The sequence below is a fragment of the Pelobates fuscus genome, chromosome 1 (genome assembly GCF_036172605.1).
Source record: "Pelobates fuscus isolate aPelFus1 chromosome 1, aPelFus1.pri, whole genome shotgun sequence".
Classification (NCBI taxonomy): Eukaryota; Metazoa; Chordata; class Amphibia; order Anura; family Pelobatidae; genus Pelobates; species Pelobates fuscus.
In genome coordinates, this window is record NC_086317.1 from 479,046,705 (window position 1) to 479,074,306 (window position 27,602).

Consider the following 27,602-nt stretch of genomic DNA (forward strand, 5'->3'; position numbering starts at 1 on the left):
TCCTTCTTCAAACTCTTCAATCGCTTGGTCTCTGTGACTCTGTCCTCTCGTGGTTTTCCTCTTATCTCTCCCAACGCTCATTCAGTGTCTCCTTTTCTAATGATACCTCCTCCCCTCGCCCTGTCTCGGTTGGAGTTCCCCAAGGCTCCGTCCTTGGTCCCCTTCTATTTTCTCTTTATACTGCCTCTCTTGGCAAACTTATTACCTCTTTTGGATTCCACTACCACCTGTACGCTGATGACACCCAGCTATATCTCTCCACCCCGGACCTCTCCCCTGCCGTCCTGCAACGTGTCACTGCTTGCCTTTCTTCCATCTCTGACTGGATGTCCTCCCGTTTTCTGAAACTCAATCTCTCAAAAACTGAGCTCCTTGTCTTTCCTCCTCCTAATACTGATCCTCCTCTTTCGCTCTCCCTTCAAGTTTGTGGTACCAACATCAGTTCATCCTTGCAAGCGCGCTGTCTTGGCGTCATACTTGACTCTGGTCTCACTTTTGAGCCTCACATCCAGCATGTTGCCAAATCCTGTAGATTCCATCTTAAAAACATAGCCCGCATCCGCCCCTTTCTTGCACCAGATACTACCAAGGAGCTTGTCCATGCTCTGGTAATCTCCCGCATGGATTACTGTAACCCTCTCCTGATTGGTCTTCCCAAAAGCCGTACTGCACCCCTACAGTCCATAATGAACGCTGCTGCTAGACTGATTTTCCTCTCTAGTCGTTTCTCTCACACCTCACCCCTCTGCCAGTCCTTACATTGGCTTCCTGTATGCTATAGGAGTCAATTCAAGGTACTAACTCACACCTATAAAGCACTGAACAACTCTAGCCCCTCTTATATCTCCTCACAGATCCATAGGTATGTCCCTTCTCGGTCTCTCCGCTCTGCCCGTGACCACCTCCTGTCCGTTGTCCGCACTCGTACGGCCAACTCGCGCTTGCAGGACTTCTCGCGGGCGGCTCCCTTCCTATGGAATAGCCTGCCTACCACCATCAGACTCTCCCCTAGTCTTGCATCTTTTAAGAAGTGCCTTAAAACCCATCTCTTTAGGAAAGCATATGGCCTCCAAGACTAACCCTTACCTCACATACCTGTCTCTTGCCCTCTCCTAAAGGGCAGTCCACCTTATTTGATTGCAAATTCCTGTCCTAATGTGTTTTACACCCACCTCCTATAGAATGTAAGCTCGATCGAGCAGGGTCCTCTTCAACCTATTGTTCCTGTAAGTTTATTTGTAATTGTCCTATCTATAGTTAAATCCCTTCTCATAATATTAGTATAATATAGTAAAGCGCTACGGAATCTGTTGGCGCTATATAAATTGCTATAATAATAAATAATAATAAATTAAGACCTGACATCAATTTTTAAGGTCTGATTTGGGTAGGTCTAGAGTCCACATGAATAGTAAGCAACTTTATAGTGAGGGGTAAATGTTTATGTTGAGCATTCATAATACCAAATTCCCTTCCATAGTCCAGTAGGTTTGGATTAACAGATATGTCCCCCATAAATCTCCAACGTATGTTACAACAGTTTTGAAAAATGTGGGACAGTCTGGTGGGAACCGGATACCATCTGTGTTGAATTTTACATATTAATTCTAAGTAAGTACCTACCCAATGCAGGGCTCACGATTAGTGGTTCCTGACTAATTTCTGTGGGTGAACTACCAAACTACTTGCTTGTTTTAAGGGCCTAGTCATCTAGTGCACTCTGAGATGGGAGAGGGTAGAGGGGAGGTGGCCAATCTGCCTCCTGATATAATCTAAGTTGCTGGTTGGAGTTCCCCCTATTTGGACCAGTGGGGGTGATTTCGGTCTACACCTGGAGGACTCCCTATGGGACCTGCAGGACTCCCATGAGACCTGTAGAGCAATTATGTAGAGCATAATTATTGTAGAGCAATTATTATATTCTTTATTTTATCCTTATTATTTGTGGTACTCTATGTCTTGTTATTTCTCACTTTTGATGGGGAAACGCTTACATTATGACCATTTAAGGAGCTTCCTGGGTGGTTTTCCCACTTGGATACACGATTGAATACTTTATGTTCTATGTTTATACCGTTACCTTAGCTGTACTATTTTGTGTGCTCTGTACCTATCTTTCTTTGTGATGTGAGACAATAAAAAAAGATATACAAAAATAAAGAGATAATGCATGATTCCATGATAGTTACACATTTAATCAGGTTGGAAGAAGTCTATTAATGTTGGTTGTTATGTTTTAAAACAGAAAGCATGGGAATTATGCATCTAGCTAATGATAAACATATAGTATATTGTTAAACAAAATTTACATTGAACATATTTTGTTGCATTCAGTTACTATGGTCAGAAACATTCGTTTTAGGGAGACATTTATTGATGCACACTTTAGGCCTGTACCTGTAAAAATATCTGCTAAAACTACTTTTAGTGTTCATATGACAATTTGTTGTACCTTCATTTTATATTCAAGCACAAAGTAATAATATAAAAATGATAGTTTTACATAAAGAAAAAAAAAATCAAAAAAAAAATCCCAAAAACCAAATCTCACTAAACAGGCTGCAAACTCACTTCTGACCACTGTGTGGTGCTGTTATCATTATAGATTTTCTCCTATGTTTACACACTCTTAACTGCAGGGTTGCTTGTGTATAATACTATTGATTATGGTGTGTGTCCTTTGTTATTATTATTATTATTTTATTATTTATATAGCGCCAGCAAGTTCCGTAGCGCTTTACTAAAAATCAATATGTGGCAGTGATCTGTGTCATTGCAAACACTCAGTGTGATATCAAGTGGCTTTGTTACCTCTACACACTTTGAGTACATTACAAAGATATCATTTTAGACATCATTTCTAATATTAGATTTGTTTATTCTTATATTTAATAAATATGCATTTGTGAGGTGTGGGAAATAAAATGACATGTAGAAATCTACACCTTTTTATCTGGCAACTGGGGACCTCCATCTTAGCTCCCTGCCAGTCATTGTTACACGCAGTCAGCATAGAGAGAGCAAACAGAGAAAGGGAGAAATAAAATACATGTTTCCATTTCATTTTACTTTCAATCAGTTTGTGGCTGTGCCTGGACTAATTTCTATTGTTTGATAAAAGAAACACGGTATAACAAAGAAAATAAACAATTACAGAGAAGTGACAGTTTCCCCTCAAATAGTCACTTTTATTGCTAGTGGAGTCAAGCAATAATGTAAGGAATTATTCCTATTGAAATTATGATAAAGCACTCATTCTATTTGGGGGGACAAGCTTCTGGACCAGCACATATCCAGGTTTGGAATAGTTGAACCCAATGTGCCTGTGCCTTTTAATAACTGAATAATTTACATAAAGTCTCAAAAATCCCACTGGTCATTGGCAAGTGAAAATTTTGCTTTGATATAGCTAGCCTTGGCTAGTAACAATTCACACCTGGTAAGCATACTATGGCTTGCAAGGATGAGTTACTTATAAAGCCTGGCTAATAGCATACCTTAATAATTAATGCTCTAATCTTTCTTACAATTTACCTGAATCATGACAACCAACTTGGCAAATTGTTACTTTAGGAGGAGAACCTGTTTAAATGTTAAAAGTGGAAATGTCATATCGGATATGGTATTAGGTTTGTATTTAATATTCATTCGGAGGGGGCAGGGGAGGAGAGGTATCTGGTGTAGCTATTAAGATCATGTTTCACTGTTTAATAAATATAAGAACAAAACATATGATAAAAGAGTTGGTTATCCCATTCTGCTAATAATCTCCCCAGTTATAATATATTATTTTGAATGTAAAAAACTATAGACTGCCGCCCTCACCCCACAGATTTTCTTTACTTCCTAAACTGATAAATTGTGTTGCTTGCTTTTAGCTTTGTAAAAAGAACATCCAACCACCAAACGTGATTACGTAAGCCAATAATTATTTTATGTTTCATATCCTTTTTTGTTCCATGATGCAGATCGCCCTTTAAGTTCACGTATGAGTACCACCTCGCCTGTGGGTGGTCTTGTTCACCGTTCATTTTTTACGCAACTCTGAAACTATGGACAGTCTTGTTTCCCATGCAGCCCATGAATCACGTAGAATGACAGACCATCCCTTATCAGGTTCGAGACTTTCTCCAATGATATGTCAAGGGCCCTCATTATCACCAGCACTGTGTGTCTGCAGTCCAGCTGCTCGATGTGTCTCGTTCCTGACAAACTGCATCCCAGTTAAATAAAACTTGTTTATCAGTCTCTTATTGACCACAGATAGAAATAACTAGCTTTTTCTTGGACTTCGAAACTACATTCTGTACAAGAAAGAAGTTTTGCTTTGTAAACTACATGACCTTGTCTTTTTACCATAATTTCCATCGAGAATGAATTCTTCCTTCCAAACTTCTGTCCTCCGTCCTGAATTAGTTTAATGTCATATGGATTTTGTTAGTTTCACTCTGTCGGTATCCCAAGTTGATTGCTTGATTTATTGCCTTCCTGTAGCACAGAATTCTTAGATTCGCAAGAAATGATTCATATATCTAATTTTACTTTTTCTTTATATGACAGTATCAGAAAGTGAGTTATTCCTTAAAGACCAAACTATCCTCCTAGGTCTCAGGCATTTAGACACGTTATATAGGAACAATATGTGATTTGTTATTGAGGAGCTGGGACACCATCCCGATGATTTAAACCAGTCCCCGAGGGTCTCAGTGAGAGTGGATTCCAAGAATTGGTTCTTACACAATGTCTCTGTGCTTGTGTCTGTCTGTCCCACCCATGTCTAGCCATTATCTGGCCACACCGAGTAATCACAAACAGTCCTCTCATGTGATATTTGGCCAACTTGGTTTGTTAATGATTCAATATATAAGAAGCCATGAAATACAAGAGCAGAATAAGAAAACCTAAATACATACCGTTCTAAGCAGGGTGGATACAAATGGATGATTTTCTATTAAATAATCCGATTATTTTTTATTTAAATCAGATTTTTTTTTATAATTAAAATTGTAGATTATGCTAGCTTTAGTGTACCTATAATCTTAATTTTATTAATGACAGGAGGCGAGTATTTGCTTAAGTCTCTCTTTACTAGAACTCCACAGCAGCACAGAAAAAACAACCAATCAGAAAAAAGTTAGGTACTATAAAACTCCCCTCCCCATGCATCATTTCCTCTTTCAAGCTGCGACAAAACAGAATAAAAGGCAGAAAACATAATGGGGAAGAAACGAAGTCCTAGATACGATGAATACAACGATGTCCACCACCCGAGAAGAACTGTCAAACCAGATAGTGATGGACTGTAAACTGAAACGAGAGAAAAAACAGAATCGACAGGTTGATTATCCAATGAAAGGCACTCTGAATAAACATGTGTGCACCCAATGAAGCAACCAAAATTACCTTAAAATGTAGATATCCCAACCCTACTTATGAAAGAAAAGACATAAGAGCATGCAACAGGTAGCAGAGACAACAAGCAGAGTTGCATACGTACCTAATTAAACCAAACTATAAACATAGAACAAGGGAGGGATAAAAATGGGTGGGAAATACTCGCCTCCTGTCATTAATAAAATTAAGATTATAGGTACACTAAAGCTAGCATAATCTACAATTTTATAACATGACAGGAGGCTTCGTATTTGCTGTTTCAACGCTCAGATCACCAATCCAACGCTGGTTGTGTCGCTGGTACCTATTCCAGGAGATAGCAGAGTAATCCTAATTGTACTCACCAACTGCGAAAAACGACAGTAGACGGATCAATGAAGATGTCAGCCGATGAAGCATCTCAAAACACAGAAAAAACACCATCCGCTGATAGATCCAACAAACTTGGTGTTGTCACCCGCTTTCTAGCGGTTGGGACCTGAGCTTGCAAGCTGACCTATCAGCTATTTTCCTGTAGTTGTAAAATAACGAAGGCCTTTTGCGGCCGCAAGGCCGCGAGAAGAAACTGCCACCATGTCTCAACTCTTGATCTGTAGGGTGGTTCCTCCAATCGTGTCAGGGTCATCCAGCGACGCGGTCTTGCAGGTAGATCCCCAATCACAAGGAATGCGTCTAAGTCCCCCACCAAGACGTAATATAACCGAGTATGATCCTTCGTTCTCTCCTGGCCTACCTGGTGAGATGTCTCATCCGAGAATAAATCTGTAGTGCCTATCAACAGTGTTGTCAACTAGCCATATCCTAAGTGATTCCGACATTCCAAATGGACTGTGTAATCCTCGGACCCTGTAGAGAAAAGATTCCAAAAGGACGTCCAGTCATGGTTCCGAACTGAACTCGTGTGGAGGAACAGTGGTCGACTATTTTCTGGAATAGTGAATCCCAGAAATATCCAAAGGGATGGAGAGTGCAAACCGGAGTGCAGATTTCCATCCAGGTATGTCCTCGCCTAAGAGTGAAAGGTGTCTGTGTAGGAGTCGGGGTACCCCAGGTACTCTCACAAGGTCTCGTAGGTCTCCTCGACGGTAGTTGAAGAGTAGGTTAGCGTGAATCAAAAAACAGAATGGCTCCCGCGAGGGGTAAATAGCTAATAGACGGAGGACCCACCAACTCCGAATCCTGTTCACCAGGTATGCGTTCCGAGGAGATGGGGCCGCCCTGCCCCCTTCTCCCAAGATCGTAATGACCAGGGAACTCAAGACAACCGGGATGTCCGGTCTTACCATGTGAACCATGTGTACGGTTACCTAGAGACCGGAGAACAGGCCTTGCTTAATCTAGGTACCCGAGCAATGCAGTGTCCTTTCGCTCCATGAAGGTTTCCGTAGCTCCTGTCATCTTGATATGGGAGAAACGGTCTGTGCGGTTGGTCCGCAATAGTCTGGATAACCAAAACAGAAAGCAGATTTCCGATTTAAAGGTGCAGAAAATTCCCAAAAACCTGCACTCTCGTAATACCTGAGGCCATCCGTTAGCCGTACTATCTCCAGGAGTGTGTGTACCTAAGTGATCCGGACCCAGTAGAGCCCTTACAGGAGATAGAATAGAGGGATCCAGACTAAAATTTATATCTTGTATGACTAGGCAGTCCTCTATAACGAAATCAGTAGTACGGGCGTCAGATCCAGTTGAATGCAGGAGGGACGCCCCTCTATGTAGTCATCGATGTCTTGCACAGGTACAAGCCTGTGAGATGAGCGAATGGCCGGCCCTGTAGAGTGTCGAGTGTATGAGAGAGCCGCGTTCTCTTCTAATGTGATCGACTAACGTGATAGCGTCCGGCTGATAGCCTGAGCGGGCCGCGCCCGCTAATAACCCAAAACAGTAGGGTTTACATCCGTGACCGGTTCCTTCTATGAGAACGTGTCCTCCAAACATGTACTCTGTATCCAGCTCAGTATTCGGCCGAGGTTGAGGGAGGGCTGTCTCCTCTAATAACGAATCAGTGTCCGTCCTGTATCCGAGAGGGGTTCGCTCTCTGTTCCTGAAAATAAAGTATTCTTGAATCGGGATGATGGAGGGCCGCACCCCCCTGTGGTCCAAACTAGAGTCCCTAGAGACTCAGGGTGACCGATTGCAGGGTACACCCAATACCAATATCAGTATAAGGCTGATGGCAATCTACGGAAGAAAAAACAATGAAAAAGAAAAAACTACCAACTGTCCGCCCGGATTCCTTATAAAAAACCCTGCCCTTCAGGCATGAGGTTTAGGGCCTTCACCCTACCCACCATATTCAGATGGCCGTATACTGGTTTCCTCTTTGATAGATTGGCAATGGTGCCTGTCTGGACACCTGCCTATTTCCATGTCACTGGTGGGCACCGGCATTACCTCAGTGATATTCCCCCAGGCCTGTGGCCTAGAAGGGGTTCGGCACCCAGACATAACAGGCCGTCTTAATAGGTACAGACATTCTTAATAGGCACGGACCTAGCAGGCCGTACTTATGGGCACAGACATAGCAGGTCGTACTTATGGGCACAGACATAGCAGGCCGTTCTTATGGGCACAGACACAGCAGGCCAAATTTATGGGCACAGACGCAGCAGGCCGATCTTATGGGCACAGACACAGCAGGCCGATCTTATGGGCACAGACATAGCAGGCCGTTCTTATGGGCACAGACATAGCAGGCCGTTCTTATGGGCACAGACATAGCAGGCCGATCTTATGGGCACAGACACAGCAGGCCGATCTTATGGGCACAGACATAGCAGGCCGTTCTTATGGGCACAGACATAGCAGGCCGTTCTTATGGGCACAGACATAGCAGGCCGTTCTCATGGGCACAGACATAGCAGGCCAATCCTGGGTCGTGTATTATTGCTATATTATGATAACATGTTATTCAAAATAGCGCCCTCTGATTCCGTAGCGCATTGCAATGGGTATTGAATGAGTAATGGGGACCTCCTAGTTCCAGTGGAGGTCCCTAAGAATAGTAGATTCTGAGAGCATCCTGTGACATAGGATCTCTAGACGCCAACCCATTAGTCAGTGTAATGCCTTGTGAATAACCTGAACCGGGACTGGCAGTCCCTAGATGCCCAGCAGACAAATAGTGGTATTCAATCTGTATTGGGTATAAGCGGAAGTTGTTCCAGAGGCTATCATGTCCATGACTGTAAGATACACTGAGCAATACTCTCCTTAAACTGTGAATTGGTATGCCCATGTGCACACAGATCTGTTGGAAATTCCTTATCATATAATAGATTACCCTCATCATACCACCTGAAGGGTATTGTAACCATGGGCACTTCCAGGAGTAGGGCCAACAATAGCCAACTCAATGCATTCCCCCGGGAATCTGATAAAAATGTATGGGATCAGCGTAGACTGGACTCCCTTACCAGTTTGAGTCAGAGCCAGGTCTGTAAGCGAGAAATATATGCCATGGACAGAGAAATCATACCAGAGTAGTCTCAAGAGACCTTCAGCTGGACAGAAAAAATACATAAACTGAGAAGGAGATGAATCCTAGAGCTAACTGGCACTGTAAACACCCTGTACAGAGTCTGTGTAACAGAGTTCATATACCTGTAACTCACAATAACCTGGGATATATCCCATCAGGCACTCACAAACCTGTTGATATACACTGACAGTAAAAATTCACAGCGATCCGTGACATACACTGTCAGCAAAACTCACATCAATCTGCGATATACACAGTCAACAGAAACACGCAGCAATTTGTGATATGCACTGACAACAAAACCCACAGTAAACCGTGATACACACTGTCGGTAAAACTCACAGAATCTGTGATATACACAGTCAGCAAAGCAAAACTAACATGTCATGTATACTGTCAGTAAAACTAATATGTGATATACACAGTCAGTAAAACTAATATGTGCTACACACTGTCAGAAAACTAATATGTGTTATACACTGTCAGTAAAACTAATATGTGTTGTACACTGTCAGTAAAACTAATATATGTTATACACTGTCAGTAGAACTAATATGTGTTATACACTGTCAGTAAAACCAATATGTGTTATACACTGTCTATGTGATGTACACTGTGGGAAAACTAATTATGTGATACACCTAGTCAGTGAAAAACCACAGCAAAACAGAATCTTTACCAATAAAAAACTCACAGCAGATATGAAATATATTCCACTAAAAAAACTCAGACTACTAAATATCTTATATGAAAAATGCCCTAAGACACACAGAAGCTGTGAGATACACTGTAAATAAATAGTACATAGGAAAAGGGATAGTACACTGCCTTCCGTTCCAGGCAAAACTGAAAGCAATCCGCCGGGGAAAAAGCAGGGCAACAATAGCCGCGATCCGACCACCGTGGGCGGAGGAGGGGCCGCGAGTAGGTGCGCTCTCCTCCACCCGGTCGGCCGCCTGTCCCCTAAGGAGACAGGGGAAGCAAATGCAAGGCAAGAAGTAAATATGTATAAGCAAAAGGTAACACAAAAATATAACCTATAAAATATAGAAGGACAGAACACAAGATACTAGATAAAAGGTACAAATAGCAAAAAAGAAAATATACTGAGATATCAAAATTAAATCCCAATAAGTCATAATACAACCCAAAGCCACCCACTATAAGCAGGAGGCAGAGGTACTCTGACCTGTACTGATGCGGAGCAGCAAAGAAAGAGGAAATGATGCATGGGGAGGGGAGTTTTATAGTACCTAACTTTTTCCTGATTGGTTGTTTTTTCTGTGCTGCTGTGGAGTTCTAGTAAAGAGAGACTTAAGCAAATACGAAGCCTCCTGTCATGTTATAAAATTGTAGTTATTTTAATACAATGCTTCCGGAGGAGAAATCCCCCTAAAGATAAAAATAAAACGTATTTTATTTAAGATACATTATAATGCAAAGGTTGCCTATGCCTGAACTAGGAGTTAGTTATGTGTGCATGCAGCATTTTTGGTAAATTCATTCCATTAATCCAAGTTAATTGAACTTGTGTCTGCAGAGATAACATGCACTTATTCAAACAACATGTGATACACTTTACTTTCAGGGGTTATTCCAGCACCATAACCACTTTCAGTTATTTGAAGAGGTCTTGGTGCTCGGAGTCTGTATGTGGAGCTTTTCAATAAGGAACTTGGCACACACTGAGATGTTTTATATTGTTGTCAGAGGTGTAATTCCCCCTCCTGCAGCGTCACTAGCGGAAGCCAGATGCGCATCACCCAGCATCAGAGAAGACTTGGATCCTGGGGGACACACAGATAAGACAGCAAACCATTGTAGTTCAAGTTTTTTTTTTTAAGATATTTTGTGTAAACACTTAATAAGACAAGACAACAAACAAGATTAAAGGGACACTATAGTCAACAGAACAACTACAGCTTATTGTATTTGTTCTGGTGAGTAGAACCATTCCCTTCAGGCTTTTTGCAGTAAACAATGTTTTTCAGAGAAAATGCAGTGTTTACATTACAGTCTAGGGATACCTCCACTGGCCACTCCTCAGATGGCTGCTAGAGGTGCTTCCTGGGGCAGTGCTGCACAGTGTGACTGACATTCAGTGTCTCCACCCTATGCATGCAGACACAGAACTTTCCTCATAGAGATACGTTGATTCAATGTATATCTATACGGAGATACTGATTGGCCAACACTGTGTTTGATTTTTGCTGGCTCTGCCATTTATCTGCTTCCTTGACAGTCTCAGCCAATCCAAAGCATTGTGATTGGCTCAACACACAACTTCTGATTATGTCAGCCAAGAAGGCAGATCAGGGACATAACCAGTAGCAGCAGACTGGAGTAGAAGTAAGATTTTGCTATATTTAGGGGGGCAAGGATGGGTCGGGGAGGGGCTCGATGGTGGTATTAACACTATTGGGTCGGGAATACATGTTTGTGTTCCTGACCCAATAGTGTTCCTTTAATGCATAGTATACAGCTTAACGTAGTTGTTCTGGTGAGTATATCAGTCCTTTTCACAGACTTTTCGCAATAAACAGACTTTTCTCTGTCTCTCTCTCCTCCTGTTTACCCCTCTCCCTGTCTCTCTCCTCCTGTTTACCCCCTCTCTGTCTCTCATCCTGTTAACCCCTCTCTGTCTCTCTCTCTCTCTCTCTCTCTCTCCTCCTGTTTACCCCATATCTGTCTCTCTCCTCCTGTTTACTTCCCTCTCTGTCTCTCTCCTCCTGTTTACCCCCTCTCTGTCTGTCTCCTCCTGTCTCTCTCTCTCTCTCTCTCCTCTTGTTTACCCTCTCTGTCTCTCTCCTTCTGTTAACCCCTCTATGTCTCTCTCTCTCTCCTCCTATTTACTTCCCTCTCTGTCTCTCTCCGCTTGTTTACCCCCTCTCTGTCTCTCTCCTCCTGTTAACCAATCTTTGTCTCTCTCCTCCTGTTAACCCCTCTCTGTCTCTCTCTCTCTCCTCCTGTTTACCCCCTCTCTCTCTCCTCCGGTTTACTTCCCTCTGTCTCTCTCCTCCTGTTTACTTCCCTCTGTCTCTCTCCTCCTGTTACCTCCTCTCTGTCTCTCTCCTCCTGTTACCTTCTCTCTGCCTCTCTCCACCTGTTACCCCCTCTCTGTCTCTCATCTCCTGTTTACCCCTTTCTGTCTCTCTCCTCCTGTTTACCCCCTCTCTGTCTCTCTTCCCGTTTACCCCATCTCTGTCTCTCTCCTCCTGTTTACCTCCATTTGTCTCTCTCTTCTCCTGTTTACCTCCTCTCTGTCTCTCTCTTCCTATTTACCCCCTCTGTTTCTCTCCACCTGTTACCCCCTCTCTGTCTCTCTCCTCCTGTTTAGCCCCCTCTCCGTCTCTCTCCTCGTGGTTACCACCCTCTCTGTCTCTCTTCTTGTGGTTACCACCCTCTCTGTCTCTCTCCACCTGTTACCCCCTCTCTGTCTCTCTCCTCCTGTTCAGCCCCCTCTCTGTCTTTCCCTTCCTGTTTACCCCTCTCTGTCTCTCTCTTCCTGTTAACCCCCTCTCTGCCTCTCTCCACCTGTTTACCCCATTTGTGTCTCTCTCCTTCTGTTTACCCTCTCTGTCTCTCTCCACCTGTTACCCTCTCTCTGTCTCCCGTCTCCTGTTTACCCCCTCTATGTCTCTCTCCTCCTGTTTACCCCCCTCTCTGTCTCTCTCCTGTTTACTCCCATTTGTGTCTCTCTCCTCCTGTTTACCCTATTCTCTGTCTCTCTCCTCCTGTTTACCCCTCTCTCAGTCTCTCTCCTGCTGTTTAACCCCTCTGTTTCTCTCCACCTGTTTACCCCCATTTGTCTCTCTCTACTCCTGTTTACCCCCTCTCTGTTTCTCTCCACCTGTTTACCACCCCTCTCTGTTTTTCTCCTCCTGTTTACCCCCTCTCTGTTTATTTCCACCTGTTACCCCCTCTGTCTCTCTCCTCCTATTTACCCCCCTCTTCACCTCTCTCCTACTGTTACCCCCTCTCTGTTTCTCTCTACCTGTTTACCGCCATTTGTGTCTCTTTCCTCCTGTTAACCCCTATGATCTTTGTCTTTCCTCCTGTTTACCCCCACCTGCCTCTCTCTTTGTCTCCCAGTGTGTCTGCTTGAAGTCTATCCCTCCACGTCTCTCCCCGTTACCTGTCCTGCAGGCTGGGCGCTGCTGGTTGAAGTTGCTTCCTTGCGGATTCAGTCAGTAGAGAGAGAGAGACCGGGCTGAGATGTAACTTCCTGTAGCCGCCTATCTCCATGCACAGAGCCACCTACTGACTGGCACCTACTGCAGTCTAATCTCACTAGAGAACATTGACTGACATTTGTATTGCCAATATATTTGCAATACCGGCACCTGCCAGGAAACCTTGAATACTAGCTGTGCCGGAAAAATACCGGCCAGGTGGCAACTTTATATACAGGTAATACTCGAAAAATTAGAATATCTGGCAAAAGTTAATTTATTTCAGTAATGCAACATAAAAGGGGAAACTAATATATGAGATAGACGCATTACATGCAAAGCAAGATAGTTCAAGCCGTGATTTGTCATAAGTGCGATGATTATGGCTTACAGCTCATGAAAACCCCAAATCCACAATCTCAGTAAATTAGAATATTGTGAAAAGGTGCAATATTCTAGGCTCACAGTGTCCCACTCTAATCAGCTAAGTAAGCCATAACACCTGCAAAGGGTTTCTAAGCCTTTAAATGGTCTCTCAGTCTGGTTCAGTAGGAATCACAATCATGGGGAAGACTGCTGACCTGACAGTTGTGCAGAAAACCATCATTGACACCCTCCATAAGGAGGGAAAGTCTCAAAAGGTAATTGCGAAGGAAGTTGGATGTTCCCAAAGTGCTGCATCAAAGCACATTTATAGAAAGTTATGTGGAAGGAAAAGTGTAGAAGAAAAGGGTGCACAAGCAGCAGGGATGACCGCAGCATGGAGAGGATTGTCAGGAAAATGCCATTCAAAAGTGTTGGGGACTTTCACAAGAAGTAGACTGAGGCTGGAGTCAGTGCATCAAGAGTCACCACACACAGACGGATCCTGGGCATGGGCTTCAGATGTCGTATTCCTCTTGCCAGGCCGCTACTGAACAACAAACAACGTCAGAAGCATCTTACCTGGGCTAAAGAAGAACAGACCTGGTCTGTTGCTCAGTGGCCCAAAGTCCTCTTTTCTGATGAGAGCAACTTTTGCATCTCATTTGGAAACCAAGGACCCAGAGTCTGGAGGAAGAATGACGAGACACACACTGCAAGATGCTTGAAGTCCAGTGTGAAGTTTACACAGTCTGTGTTGATTTGGGGAGCCATGTCATCTGCTGTTGTTGGTCCACTGTGCTTCATTAAGTCAATGCAGCCGTCTACCAGGATATTTTGGAGCACTTCATGCTTCCTTCCGCAGACGAGCTTTATGGGGATGCTGCCCTCATTTTCCAGCAGGACTTGGCACCTGCCCACACTGCCAAAACCACCAAAGTCTGGTCCAATGACCGTGGGATTACTGTGCTTGATTGGCCAGGAAACTCGCCTGACCTGAACCCCTTAGAGAATCTATGGGGCATTGCCAAGAGAAAAATGAGAGACATGAGACCGAACAATGCAGAAGAGCTGAAGGCCGCTATTGAAGCATCCTGGTCTTCCATAACACCTCAGCAGTGCCACAGGCTGATAGCTTCCATGCCACGCCGCATTGAGGCAGTAATTGCTGCAAAAGGGGCCCAAACCAAGTACTGAGTCCATATGCATGCTTATACTTTTCAGAGGTCCGATATTGTTCTATGTACACTCCTTGTTTTATTGATTGCATGTAATATTCTAATTTACTGAGATTGTGCATTTGGGGTTTTCATGAGCTGTAAGCCATAATCATCGCACTTATGACAAATCATGGCTTGAACTATCTTGCTTTGCATGTAATGCGTCTATCTCATATATTAGTTTCCCCTTTTACGTTGAATTACTGAAATAAATGAACTTTTGCACCATATTCTAATTTTTCGAGTATCACCTGTAATTATAGAAAGGGTAAATGATATTACAATCTATGAGTATTTCAGGTAGGTGGGTGTATATCGTTAGACATGTGCAAGCGAACATTTAGCCATGGTAAGTGAAGATTTACCCCTGGTGAGCACCAGGCTTGCCGGGGCAAGGAATTTTTAAAGCCTGGATAGTAGCACAGGGCTTACATTTTAAGCCCTGTCATTAGTTGTCTTGCTCTGTGGTCCGACTGCGATTTAAACCTGTGTGTCCCAGGTGTGTGTGGTGTGAGTTTTGTCACATTACTCCAAAATGATTGGATATAAAAAGTGGGATGGTGCCAATACTTATGCGCTGTAATCAGTACACTGTGATGCAATAATATACTTAGCTCTGACAGTAAATCGAGCTGTGATAATACACCGAGCTGTAATAATACCCAGAGCTGTAATAATACGATCAGCTGTGATAATACTTAATAATACACCGAGCTGTAATAATACCCAGAGCTGTAATATTACAATGAGCTGTGATAATACACAGAGCTGTAATAATAAACCGAGCTGTAATTATACAATCAGCTGTGATAATACTCTAAAACACTGAGCTGTAATAATACAATCAGCTGTGATAACACTCTAATAATATACAGAGCTATAATAATACCCAGAGCTGTAATATTACAATGAGCTGTTATAATATAATGAGCTGTAATAATATACATAGCTCTGTGATAATACATTGAGCTGTAATAATACAATGAGCTGTAATAATATATATAGCTCTGTGATAATACATGGAGCTGTAATAATACAATAAGCTGTAATAATATATATAGCTCTGTGATAATACATGGAGCTGTAATAATACAATGAGCTGTAATAATATATATAGCTCTGTGTTACTACATCGAGCTGTAATAATACAATGAGTTGTAATAATATATATAGCTCTGTGATAATACATCGAGCTGTAATAATACAATGAGCTGTAATAATATATATAGCTCTTTAATAATACAATGATCTGTAATATATATAGCTCTGTGATAATACATCGAGCTGTAATAATACAATGAGCTGTAATAATATGTATAGCTCTGTTTTACTACATCGGGCTGTAATAATACGATAAGTTGTAATAATATATATAGCTCTGTGATAATACATCGAGCTGTAATAATATATATAGCTCTGTAATAATATAATGAGCTGTAATAATACAATGAGCTGTAATAATATATATAGCTCTGTAATAATACAATGAGCTGTAATAATATATATATAGCTCTGTGATAATACATTGAGCTGTAATAATATAATGAGCTGTAATAATATATATATAGCTGTAATAATACAATGAGCTGTAATAATATATATAGCTCTGTGTTACTACATCGAGCTGTAATAATACAATGATTTGTAATAATATATATAGCTCTGTGATAATAAGAGCTGTAATAATACAATGAGCTGTAATAATACAATGCGCTGTAATAATATATATCGCTCTGTGATAATACATTGAGCTGTAATAATATAATGAGCTGTAATAATATATATAGCTCTGTAAAAATACAATGAGCTGTAATAATATATATATCGCTCTGTGATAATACATTGAGCTGTAATAATATAATGAGCTGTAATAATATATATAGCTCTGTAATAATACAATGAGCTGTAATAATATATATATAGCTCTGTGATAATACATCGAGCTGTAGTAATATAATGAGCTGTAATAATATATATAACTCTGTGTTAATACATCGAGCTGTAGTAATACAATGAGCTGTAATAATGTATATAGCTCTGTGTTAATACATCGAGCTGTAATAATACAATGAGCTGTAATAATATATAGATAGCTCTGTGTTAATACAATGAGCTGTATGAATACAATGAGCTGTTATAATATATATAGCTCTGTGTTAATACATCGAGCTGTAATAATACATCGAGCTGTAATAATACAATGAGCTGTAATAATACAATGAGCTGTAATAATATACATAGCTCTGTGATAAGCTGTAATACAATGATCTGTAATAATACAATGAGCTGTAATAATATATATAGCTCTGTGTTAATACATCGAGCTGTAATAATACAATGAGCTGTACTAATACAATGAGCTGTAATAATATACATAGCTCTGTGATAATACATCAAGCTGTAGTAATACAATGAGCTGTAATAATGTATATAGCTCTGTGTTAATACATTGAGCTGTAATAATACAATGAGCTGTAATAATATATATATCTCTGTGTTAATACATCGAGCTGTAGTAATACAATGAGCTGTAATAATGTATATAGCTCTGTGTTAATACATCGAGCTGTAATAATACAATGAGCTGTAATAATATATATATAGCTCTGTGTTAATACAATGAGCTGTAATAATACAATGAGCTGTAATAATATATATAGCTCTGTGATAATACATCGAGCTGTAATAATACAATGAGGTGTAATAATACGAGGTGTAATAATATACATAACTCTGTAATAATACAATGAGCTGTAATAATATATATATAGCTCTGTGTTAATACATCGAGCTGTAATAATACAATGAGCTGTAATAATACAATGAGCTGTAATAATATATATAGCTCTGTGATAATACATCGAGCTGTAATAATACAATGAGCTGTAATAATATATATAGCTCTGTGATAATACATCGAGCTGTAATAATACAATGAGGTGTAATAATACAATGAGGTGTAATAATATACATAGCTCTGTGTTAATACAATGAGCTGTAATAATACAATGAGCTGTAAAAATATATATAGCTCTGTGTTAATACATTGAGCTGTAATAATACAATGAGTTATAATAATACAAAGAGCTGTAATAATATACATAGCTCTGTGATAATTCATCGAGCTGTAATAATACAATGAGCTGTAATAATATATATAGCTCTGTGATAATACATTGAGCTGTAATAATACAATGAGGTGTAATAATACAATGAGGTGTAATAATATACATAGCTCTGTAATAATACAATGAGCTGTAATAATATATATAGCTCTGTGTTAATACAATGAGCTGTAATAATACAATGAGCTGTAATAATATACATAGCTCTGCGATAAGCTGTAATAATACAATGAGGTGTAATAATACAATGAGCTGTAATAATACAATGAGCTGTAATAATATATATAGCTCTGTGTTAATACATCGAGCTGTAATAATACACTGAGCTGTAATAATATATATAGCTCTGTGTTAATACATCGAGCTGTAATAATACACTGAGCTGTAATAATATATAGCTCTGTGTTAATACATCGAGCTGTAATAATACAATGAGCTGTAATAAAATATATAGCTCTGTGATAATACATTGAGCTGTAATAATACAATGAGCTGTAATAATATATATAGCTCTGTAATAATACATCGAGCTGTAATAATACAATGAGGTGTAATAATACAATGAGGTGTAATAATATACATAGCTCTGTGATAATACAATGAGGTGTAATAATACAATGAGCTGTAATAATACAATGAGCTGTAATAATATACATAGCTCTGTGATAATACATCAAGCTGTAATAATACAATGAGCTGTAATAATATATATAGCTCTGTGTTAATAAATCGAGCTGTAATAATACAATGAGCTGTAATAATATATATAGCTCTGTGTTAATACATCGAGCTGTAATAATACAATGCGCTGTAATAAAATATATAGCTCTGTGATAATACATCGAGCTGTAATAATACAATGAGCTGTAATAATATATATAGCTCTGTGTTAATACATCGAGCTGTAATAATACAATGAGCTGTAATAATACAATGAGTTGGAATAATATATATAGCTCTGTAATAATACAATGAGATGTAGTAATACAATGAGTTGTAATAATATAGCAGGCGCTAATTATACACAAGCTGTTGTGATTAAGGTGTATACAGCTCCCCTTTAAGCAGTTAATCAGACTTTACCAAATACACTGCATTAAACCTCAGAGATGAACCAGTTTGAATTCCCTTAGTTCCACACATCCCAGGCGGTAATCATAAAACATACATTTCTTACCGTTGGTCCCAACATTCTGAGTATTTACTTATCGGTATTAACAGCTAAGGAATTATTCCACACAATCACTCAATTCGACAAGAACTGTCAAAAACCACAAACCACTTGCTTTGTTTTAACCTAAACGTCAACACTAATAAGACAGAATTTAATATCAATGAGCGCATTCATGACCAACTCCAACCAGCACAGTAACCACAGAAGTATTGAGGCTAACTTCAGGAAAGCCATCTAAATCCAGCTCTCCCATATCAACCCTCGGCAGACAGAACACATTGAAACATGACAGCTAACCCTCACCGAAACCACACTTAGAATCAACAGCCAAATTATCACTGAGAGCTCTGTGGGTGAAATGCCATGGGGAATGTTTGTTGGGCCAAGATTAACATTTCAATAAGCTATAATTATGCAGTTGCCTGAATTTGTAGTACTGTGTACAGTGCAGGCTATGAAATGGTGAAAGGTTGGGAACATTTTCTTGGTGCACAATGGGGCATCTAATGACAAACAGGCATTTTTTGAAACCCATATTGCAAGCTCTCTACTACTGCTGACCATTGGCATGACTTTATGGACTCAGCAGTATAACCCACCGGTCCAAAAACATATGGTCAGTTCCCCAAAAATAACACTGACTTTGGTTTATTCCACAGGCATCATCTTCAAATGCTCATCCAACAAGCAGCTTAGGTTTGAGATAGAACACAAGGTACAGAACGTATTACTGCCATTTATAAAGCACCAACATATTCCGCAGCGCTGTACAATTGGGAAAAAGACAATACAATAAGAACAGACCGATACAACAGATAGAGGGCCCTGCCTGTGAGCTGACAATCTAAAGCAGGCCTGTCCAACCTGCGGCCCCCCAGATGTTGCCGAACTACAACTCCCATGATTCTTTCAATGAAACAGATAGACAGGGAATCATGGGAGTTGTAGTTCAGCAAGATCTGGGGGGCCGCAGGTTGGACAGCCCTGATCTAAAGGTTAAAATGGGGAGATGAGACAAGAGGTGGCAGAGGAATTTGTATGTGATGACAGAGAGAGTTAATACTACAACTGCAGCAGCTGATAGCACGTGAAGGGAATAAGGAGGTGATTGGCTGTGGTTCCAAACAGCTGGAAGAGCATGCTATATAGTTAGAAAGAACCAGGGTGGGCAGGAGGAGGGGAGGGTGGGCGGGTAGAGCCAAGTAACATTAAAAGGCCTTCATGCAGGGATGGATGAGGATTTGGGGCTAAGGAAGAGAGAGAAATTACGGTTACTTAAAATAAATTACAGCTGGGAGTGGCAATGGGGGGGGGGGGGAGGGGATGAGGCAGGCTAGCCATTTGTTATAAATTAAAGTAATTGCCAACCAAAATTATATCAGCCAGTTTATTAATATCTACATGTAACATCAAGTACAAAATATTAAAGTAGTAAACTATATATGTGGCAACAATATCACCATGGATCAAAAACCCTAAGAAATGATCCCGCAATCTTGTTGGATCAGCTCCATGTGTATTTCAGGTCACTGTGGAGGCCAACGAAGATGTTACTAAATATCTGGACCTAGTACAGTGACATATGGGTTCAATACATCTACAATTCAGAGATGCACACCTCTTACGAACTTTTGACTAATATTTTTACTCGAAACGTAGTTGTTGCTTATGGAGGCCAACTATACGTTCTAGGTTCTTTCTAATGATAGCAATTCCCATCTGGGTAAGGTGAACATGCATTTGTCTTATGGATTTAAGGACACTGAACGAGAATGATTTCCTGTGAATGCTATGCCAGCAACTACTGTGATGAAATATTCAAATCACAGAGATTTTTGGTTCCTCTTCACTGAACCAAAGTTAATTAAACAAACGTCTGCATTATAATATATATATATATATTTTTTTTACATTATTGAAATACACCAAACGCGTTGGCGACAAGCAGTATAGTCTACAAGAAAACTGTTCCACTGATTTCGTAATATCTCTTCAGTAAGATGGAAAAAATAGGGTCGAAATTAGACTTTGAGTTGATACAAATCAAGCAATATGTTATAAACAGACATTCAGTTTGGTTTACTGAAGAGCAGATGGAATCTATTAATACAAAACTTGTATGTGTGAACACATTCTTCGCGATTAATTTATGAGGCGTGTCCTTTTCCAAAACAATAAAACTGAGCTTTTTGAAGCATCCTGATCGTAAGAGTAATTTATTATAAAGAAATAAGCATTCCCCACCATATCCGTCATAAAAGGTCACACAGTAGATAAAACACTGCGTCTTATCAATGAAAAAAAGCCGATAATATTTTTTGTAATTTTATTACTTACAACTTAAGCCTGCTTTTCAAGATAAAGGCGTTGAAAGTATTTAGGGTTTTTTCCATTTTATATGGTATATAGTTGTGCTCAAAAGTTTGCATATCCCGGCAGAAATGTGGAAATTTTGGCACTGATTTCAAAAATATGGCAATTAAAGGTTAATATCCCTCACATGTGGCTTTGTAATTGTAATCAGTGTCTGCGTATAAATAGTCAATGAGTTTGTTAGCTCTCACGTGGATGCACTGAGCAGGCTAGATACTGGGCCATGTGGAGCAGAAAAGAACTGTCAAAAGACCAGCGTAACAAGGTAATTAAACTTTATAAAGATGGAAAAAAATATATAAAAATATATCCAAAGCCTTAAAAATGCCAGTCAGCACTGTTCAATCCCTTAATGAGAAGTGGAAAATTCGGGGATCTCTTGATAAGCCACGGTCAGGTATACCAAGAAAGATTTCAGTCACAACTGCCAGACGAATTGTTCAAGATACAAAGAAAAACCTACAGGTAACCTCAGGAGAAATACAGGTCTGGAAAAAGATAGTGTGTTTGTTTCACAATACGGTGATATTTGAACAAAACTTAGCTGCATGGTCGAGTTACCAGAAAAAAGCTTTTACTACGCCAATGCCACAAAAAAAGCCCAGATACAATATGCCCCAAAACACTTTGACACACCTCACAGCTTCGGGCACACTGCAATTTGGGGTGACAAGACCAAAATAGAGCTTTATGGTCACAACCATAAGCGCTATGTTTGGAGAGGGGTCAACAAGGCCTATAGTGAAAAGAATACCATCCCCACTGTGAAGTATGGTGGTGGCTCACTGATGTTTTGGGTGGATGTGAGCTCTAATTACCAGGAAAGGTTACAGGAACTTAACATGTATAGCGTGGAGGAAAGACGAGACAGGGGGAATATGATAGAAACATTTAAATACATAAAGGGAATCACAAGATTTCGTCTAAGGCAAAGGAAAGTTTTTTTTACTGTAAGAACAATCAGGATGTGGAATTCTCTGCCTGAAGAAGTGGTTTTATCAGAGTCAGTACAGATGTTCAAACAGCTACTAGATGCATACTTGCAAAAACAGAATATTCAAGGATATAATCTTACAATGTAGGGTAATAACTGCTTGATCCAAGGATAAATCTGACTGCCATTCTGGGGTCAAGAAGGAATTTTTTTCTTAGCTTGTTGCAAAATTGGAAGTGATTCAAACTGGGTTTTTTTGCCTTCTTTTGGATCAACAGCAAAAAACAAATGTGAGGAAGGCTGAACTTGATGGACGCAAGTCTCTTTTCAGCTATGTAACTATGTAGCTATGTAACACAGTAAAGGAGGAGACTATATTTAAAAGAAGAAAAACTACCACAACAAGAGGACATAGTCTTAAATTAGAGGGACAAAGGTTTAAACATAATATCAGGAAGTATTACTTTACTGAGAGGGTAGTGGATGCATGGAATAGCCTTCCAGCTGAAGTGGTAGAGGTTAACACAGTAAAGGAGTTTAAGCATGCGTGGGATAGGCATAAGGCTATCCTAACTATAAGATAAGGCCAGGGACTAATGAAAGTATTTCAAAATATTGGGCAGACTAGATGGGCCAAATGGTTCTTATCTGCCGTCACATTCTATGTTCCAATTTTCTAAAAGCACAAGGAATCTTGTGAAAATTGATGGCAAGATGAACGCAGCATGTTATCAGAAAATAATGGCAGACAATATGCATTCTTCTACACGAAGGCTGCGAATCGGACGCTTTTGGACTTTCCAGCATGACAATGACCCTAAGCACAAGTTGACCCTCTAGTGGTTACAGCAGAAAAAAAGTGAAGGTTCTGGAGTGGCCATCAGAGTCTCCTGATCTTAATATCATCGAGCCACTCTGGGGAGATCTCAAACATGCGGTTCATGCAAGACGACCAAATACTGGAGGCATTTTGCCGAGACAAATGGGCAGCTCTACCACCTGCAAGAATTAGAAGCCACATAGACAAATATTACAAAGGACTGCATTCTGTCATTGATGCTAAAGGGAGAAATACACAGTATTAACTCTTATAGGCTGTAAGCTTGTTTGAGCAGGGTCCTCATCAACCTATCGTTCCTGTAAGGTTTCTTGTAATTGTCCTATTATAGTTAAATCCCCCTCTCAAAATATTGTAAAGCCCTACTGAATCTGTTGGCGCTATATAAATGGCAATAATAATAATAATAATAATAATAATAAGGGTATGCAGACTTTGAACAGGGGTCATTTCATTTTTTTCTTTGTTGCCATGTTTTGTTTTAGGATTGTGCCATTCTGTTATAACCTACATCTGAATATGAATCCCATAAGAAATAAAAGAAATGTGCTCTGCCTGCTCACTACATGTATTAGCAATTCTCCAAGGGTATGCAAACTTTTGAGCATAACTGTAAGTGATTTTATACCATGTATCTAAAATACATTTTAAAATTGAAAAACAACACATTCGTTTATACCATTAAATGCATGTTATACCGTAGCTTGTCCCTGATAGCTGGAATACATCTCCACATGAACACTAACATCATATTATGGTTTATTAGATATGAGCATGTATGCTCAATTTAACTTGCTGATTTCAGGCGAATCGTTTATGACTCAAAATTGGACAAATGGTGATTTGTCCAAAATTAAATGCGTACGTTTACTCTCTACTGTGCAACTGCAGCAAGAGGTAGAGATCTTCCGTTTATGCTGCAACTACTGCCTGTTGTCCCTGCTGATCAAATAGTGATTGGTGCTTTTCAGCTGGGACTGTCCAGTGCCGATCACTGCCGTCATTGAGGCCCTTTTGCGATCTCGCTCATCTGTGGTGATTTAAATGGATTTAAAGGGAAACACTCAGAGCAATGCATACAGCTCATCAGCCAGTCTGGGTACTCTCAGTATAGCCCCAGCTGAATGAGGAGAGTTCCAGGTTCCGACTGATGCCTGGGTTCTCCGGGTGCAAGCCAGGATTTACCCCAATCACACCAAAAGCATAAGACGTTCCATGCCGTCCTGACGTTGTTAAAGCCCACTACTTATTGTACGGCATGGAACATCCGAACATCATTAAAGGGTTAATATTGCGGAAATATATATGATATGTTAACTGATGATCTTTTCTACCCAGTGGTAATATCAGAATTCTGATTAGCTTTCATTTCTTTTTTTTTCTTTAGCATTCACTAATTGATAGCTGAGTTGTTAAGTATTCATCTTCTTTTAAAATTGATGCCACAAAGATAATAAGAAAAATAGAATAGTCCTTACGTTATAAAATACAATATCAAGCAAGACATATTACAAAAGAGAAAAAAAAAAAATTAGACTTAAGTTCTAATAATTATTATTTTTATTGCCTTTATATAGCGCCAACAGATTCAGTAGCACTTTACAATATTATAAGAGGTCGGGATTTAACTATAAATAGGACAATTACAAGAAAATTTACAGGAACGATAGGTTGAAGAGGACCCTGCTCAAAAGAGCTTACAGTCTATAGGAGGTGAGGTGTAAAGGTGTAGAGGACAGGAATTTGCAATCAAATAAGGTGGGAGTGAAGCAGAGCTGGAGGAGAGAGTAGAGTGCTGCCCTTTAGGAGAGAGCAAGAGACAGGTGTGTAAGGCAGAGGTTACTCTGGGAGGCCATACGCTTTTCTAAAGAGATGGGTTTTAAGCCACTTCTTAAACGATTGAAGATTAGGGGAGAGTATGATGGTGGTAGGCAGGCTATTCCATAGGAAGGGAGCCGTCCCCGAGAAGTCCTGCAAGCGTGAGTTGGCCGTACGGGTGCGAGAAATGGACAGGAGAAAGTCACGGGCAAAGCGGAGAGACCGAGAACGGACATACCTATGGATCTGTGAAGAGATATAAGAGGGGCTAGAATTGGTCAATGCTTTATATGTATGGGTTAGCACTTTGAATTGACTCCTATAGGATACATGAAGCCAATGTAAGGACTGACAGAGGGGTGAGGTGTGGGAGGACCGATTAGAGAGGAAAATCAGTCTGATGGCTGCATTCATTACAGTCTGTAGCGGGGCAATACGGCTATTGGGAAGACCAATTAGGAGAGAGTTACAATAATCCATGCGAGAAATTACTAGAGCATGGACAAGCTTAGTAGCATCTTGCGTAAGAAAGGGGCGGATGCGGGCTATGTTTTTTTATTTTTATTTTTATTCTTTATTTTTTTTGTGCATAGAAGGTACATGCGTGCCGATATTGCCACAACAGCAGATACCAGCAATTTGAGGTCAAACAATACATGGCATGAGTTAGTACTGCACAGTTTTTATATTAAACATGCTTGCAAGAAACTTTACACAGATTATGTACTTTACAGAATAACAATATATGAGTTGTGTCTGTCTGTGATTGTTAATGTTTGATTAGTCTAGGATTTGTACTGATGGCAGCGTGGGCTTAACGCATTTATGGTTGAGCAGGTACTGCCGTAAATCGCGGGTAATATGAACCTGCTAAGCAGTGTCCTTTGTCGCACGCTTGGTAATAGGGGGATGAGGACATGCTGTAGACATAAGGTAATATAAAGGGCGAGAAATAATGCTACCAAGCGTTCACTGCAGTTAACTGTTACGCCTGTCGCCTTTGTACGCTGAGTTGTTGCGTCTGGTAGGTGAGATGCGGGTTTTCAACTAGGGACAGGCTCAGTTATATTCAGGTGCATCGGAAATAATGAGTTAATGCCTTAATGTCAGTATGTATGTTGGTTGAGTAAACGTTGCTGCCAGTAGTGTGGAGTGTAGTTGTGTCATCATTAAAGCATAAACAGAAGCTATTGGCATACATTTAAATTTTTAAGCATAAACGAAAATACGATAAACTAAACCAAGACCCCTCATTCAATAGTATATGCCATGCTGCGGCCCCTGAGGCCGTGCCTGGTGGAGAGCTAGTGCTCTAATCTGAGACTAAGTTCAACTTTACAGTAAGTGTACCTGCTATAAACTGTAGACATGCAAACTACTGACCGGGGCATCAATATAAACAAGTGTAGAGAGTCATGAGAGCCACAATGGTAGTGAATAGGGGCAAACAAGGGCACTCAAGTTAAGCAGCCGTATATTGGACGGGCTATGTTTTTAAGATGGAATCTACAGGACTTGTTAACATGCTGGATGTGAGGCTCAAATGTGAGGCCAGAATCAAGTATGACGCCAAGACAGCGCGCTTACAAGGATGGACTGATGTGAATACCACTAACTTGAATGGAAAGCGAAAAAGGAGGATCAGTATTAGGAGGAGGAAAGACAAGGAGTTCAGTTTTAGAGAGATTTTGTTTCAGAAAGCGGGAGGACATCCAGTCAGAGATGGAAGAAAGGCATGCAGTGACACGTTGCAGGACGGCAGGGGAGAGGTCCGGGGAGGAGAAATATATCTGGGTGTCATAGGCGTACTGGTAGTAGTGGAATCCAAATGAGGTAATAAGTTTGCCAAGAGAGGCAGTTTAAAGAGAAAATAGAAGGGGACTAAGGACAGAACCATGGGGGACTCCAACCAAGACAAAGGACAAAGGGAGGAGGTGTCATTAGAAAAGGAGACACTGAATGAGCGTTGGGAGAGATAAGAAGAAAACCACGAGAGGACAGAGTCACAGAGACCAAGTAATTGAAGAGTAATCATTCAAAATGACCTATTACTCTATTTAATGTCCTCAAGCATACCTGTTTTTTAAGAAAAAAAACATGAATTAGCAATGAAAAAAAACAACATTCTAAGGAATATATTTAAGCTGGTGGTGCACATGTAGGACGTACAGTGTATCTGCAACCGCAAGAATGTTAAAGGTGATTTTTTTTTTTTTTACTCTATAATTTTTTTTTCCCTGAAAATTTTTAGGAATAAAAATAATATATGATCCCTTGTAAACTGCTAAATATTTTATTATAGTTTCATTGGTTGGTGGAATATGAGTTGCAAAAATGTAACAGTGTAACTTCTATGTCATCAGAAAATACAGCTTGGTTTGAACTGCAGCTATTGTTACCCATCACTCTGCACAGGAAGAGGTAATAGTGATATCGGGGAGTCTATGAAAACATGACTTCCCTGAAGGATGAGTTGCTCTTTGCTTTTCTATCTCGTGTCATCCTGCCATCTGGGCAAACGCCAACCAGGAAGTATAATGCTTGTTTGTTTCCTGTAGGTGGTATGCAGGAAATAGACACAGGATTATCCAGCCTTACTTCATCAGCTATTTTAGAATTTGCTGAAATTTTTATGTTTCCTCGCGGTGAAGGAAAACAAATTATGTACTCAGTATCTGTCAGAGACTCGGTACGGTTTATGTAGTAAATG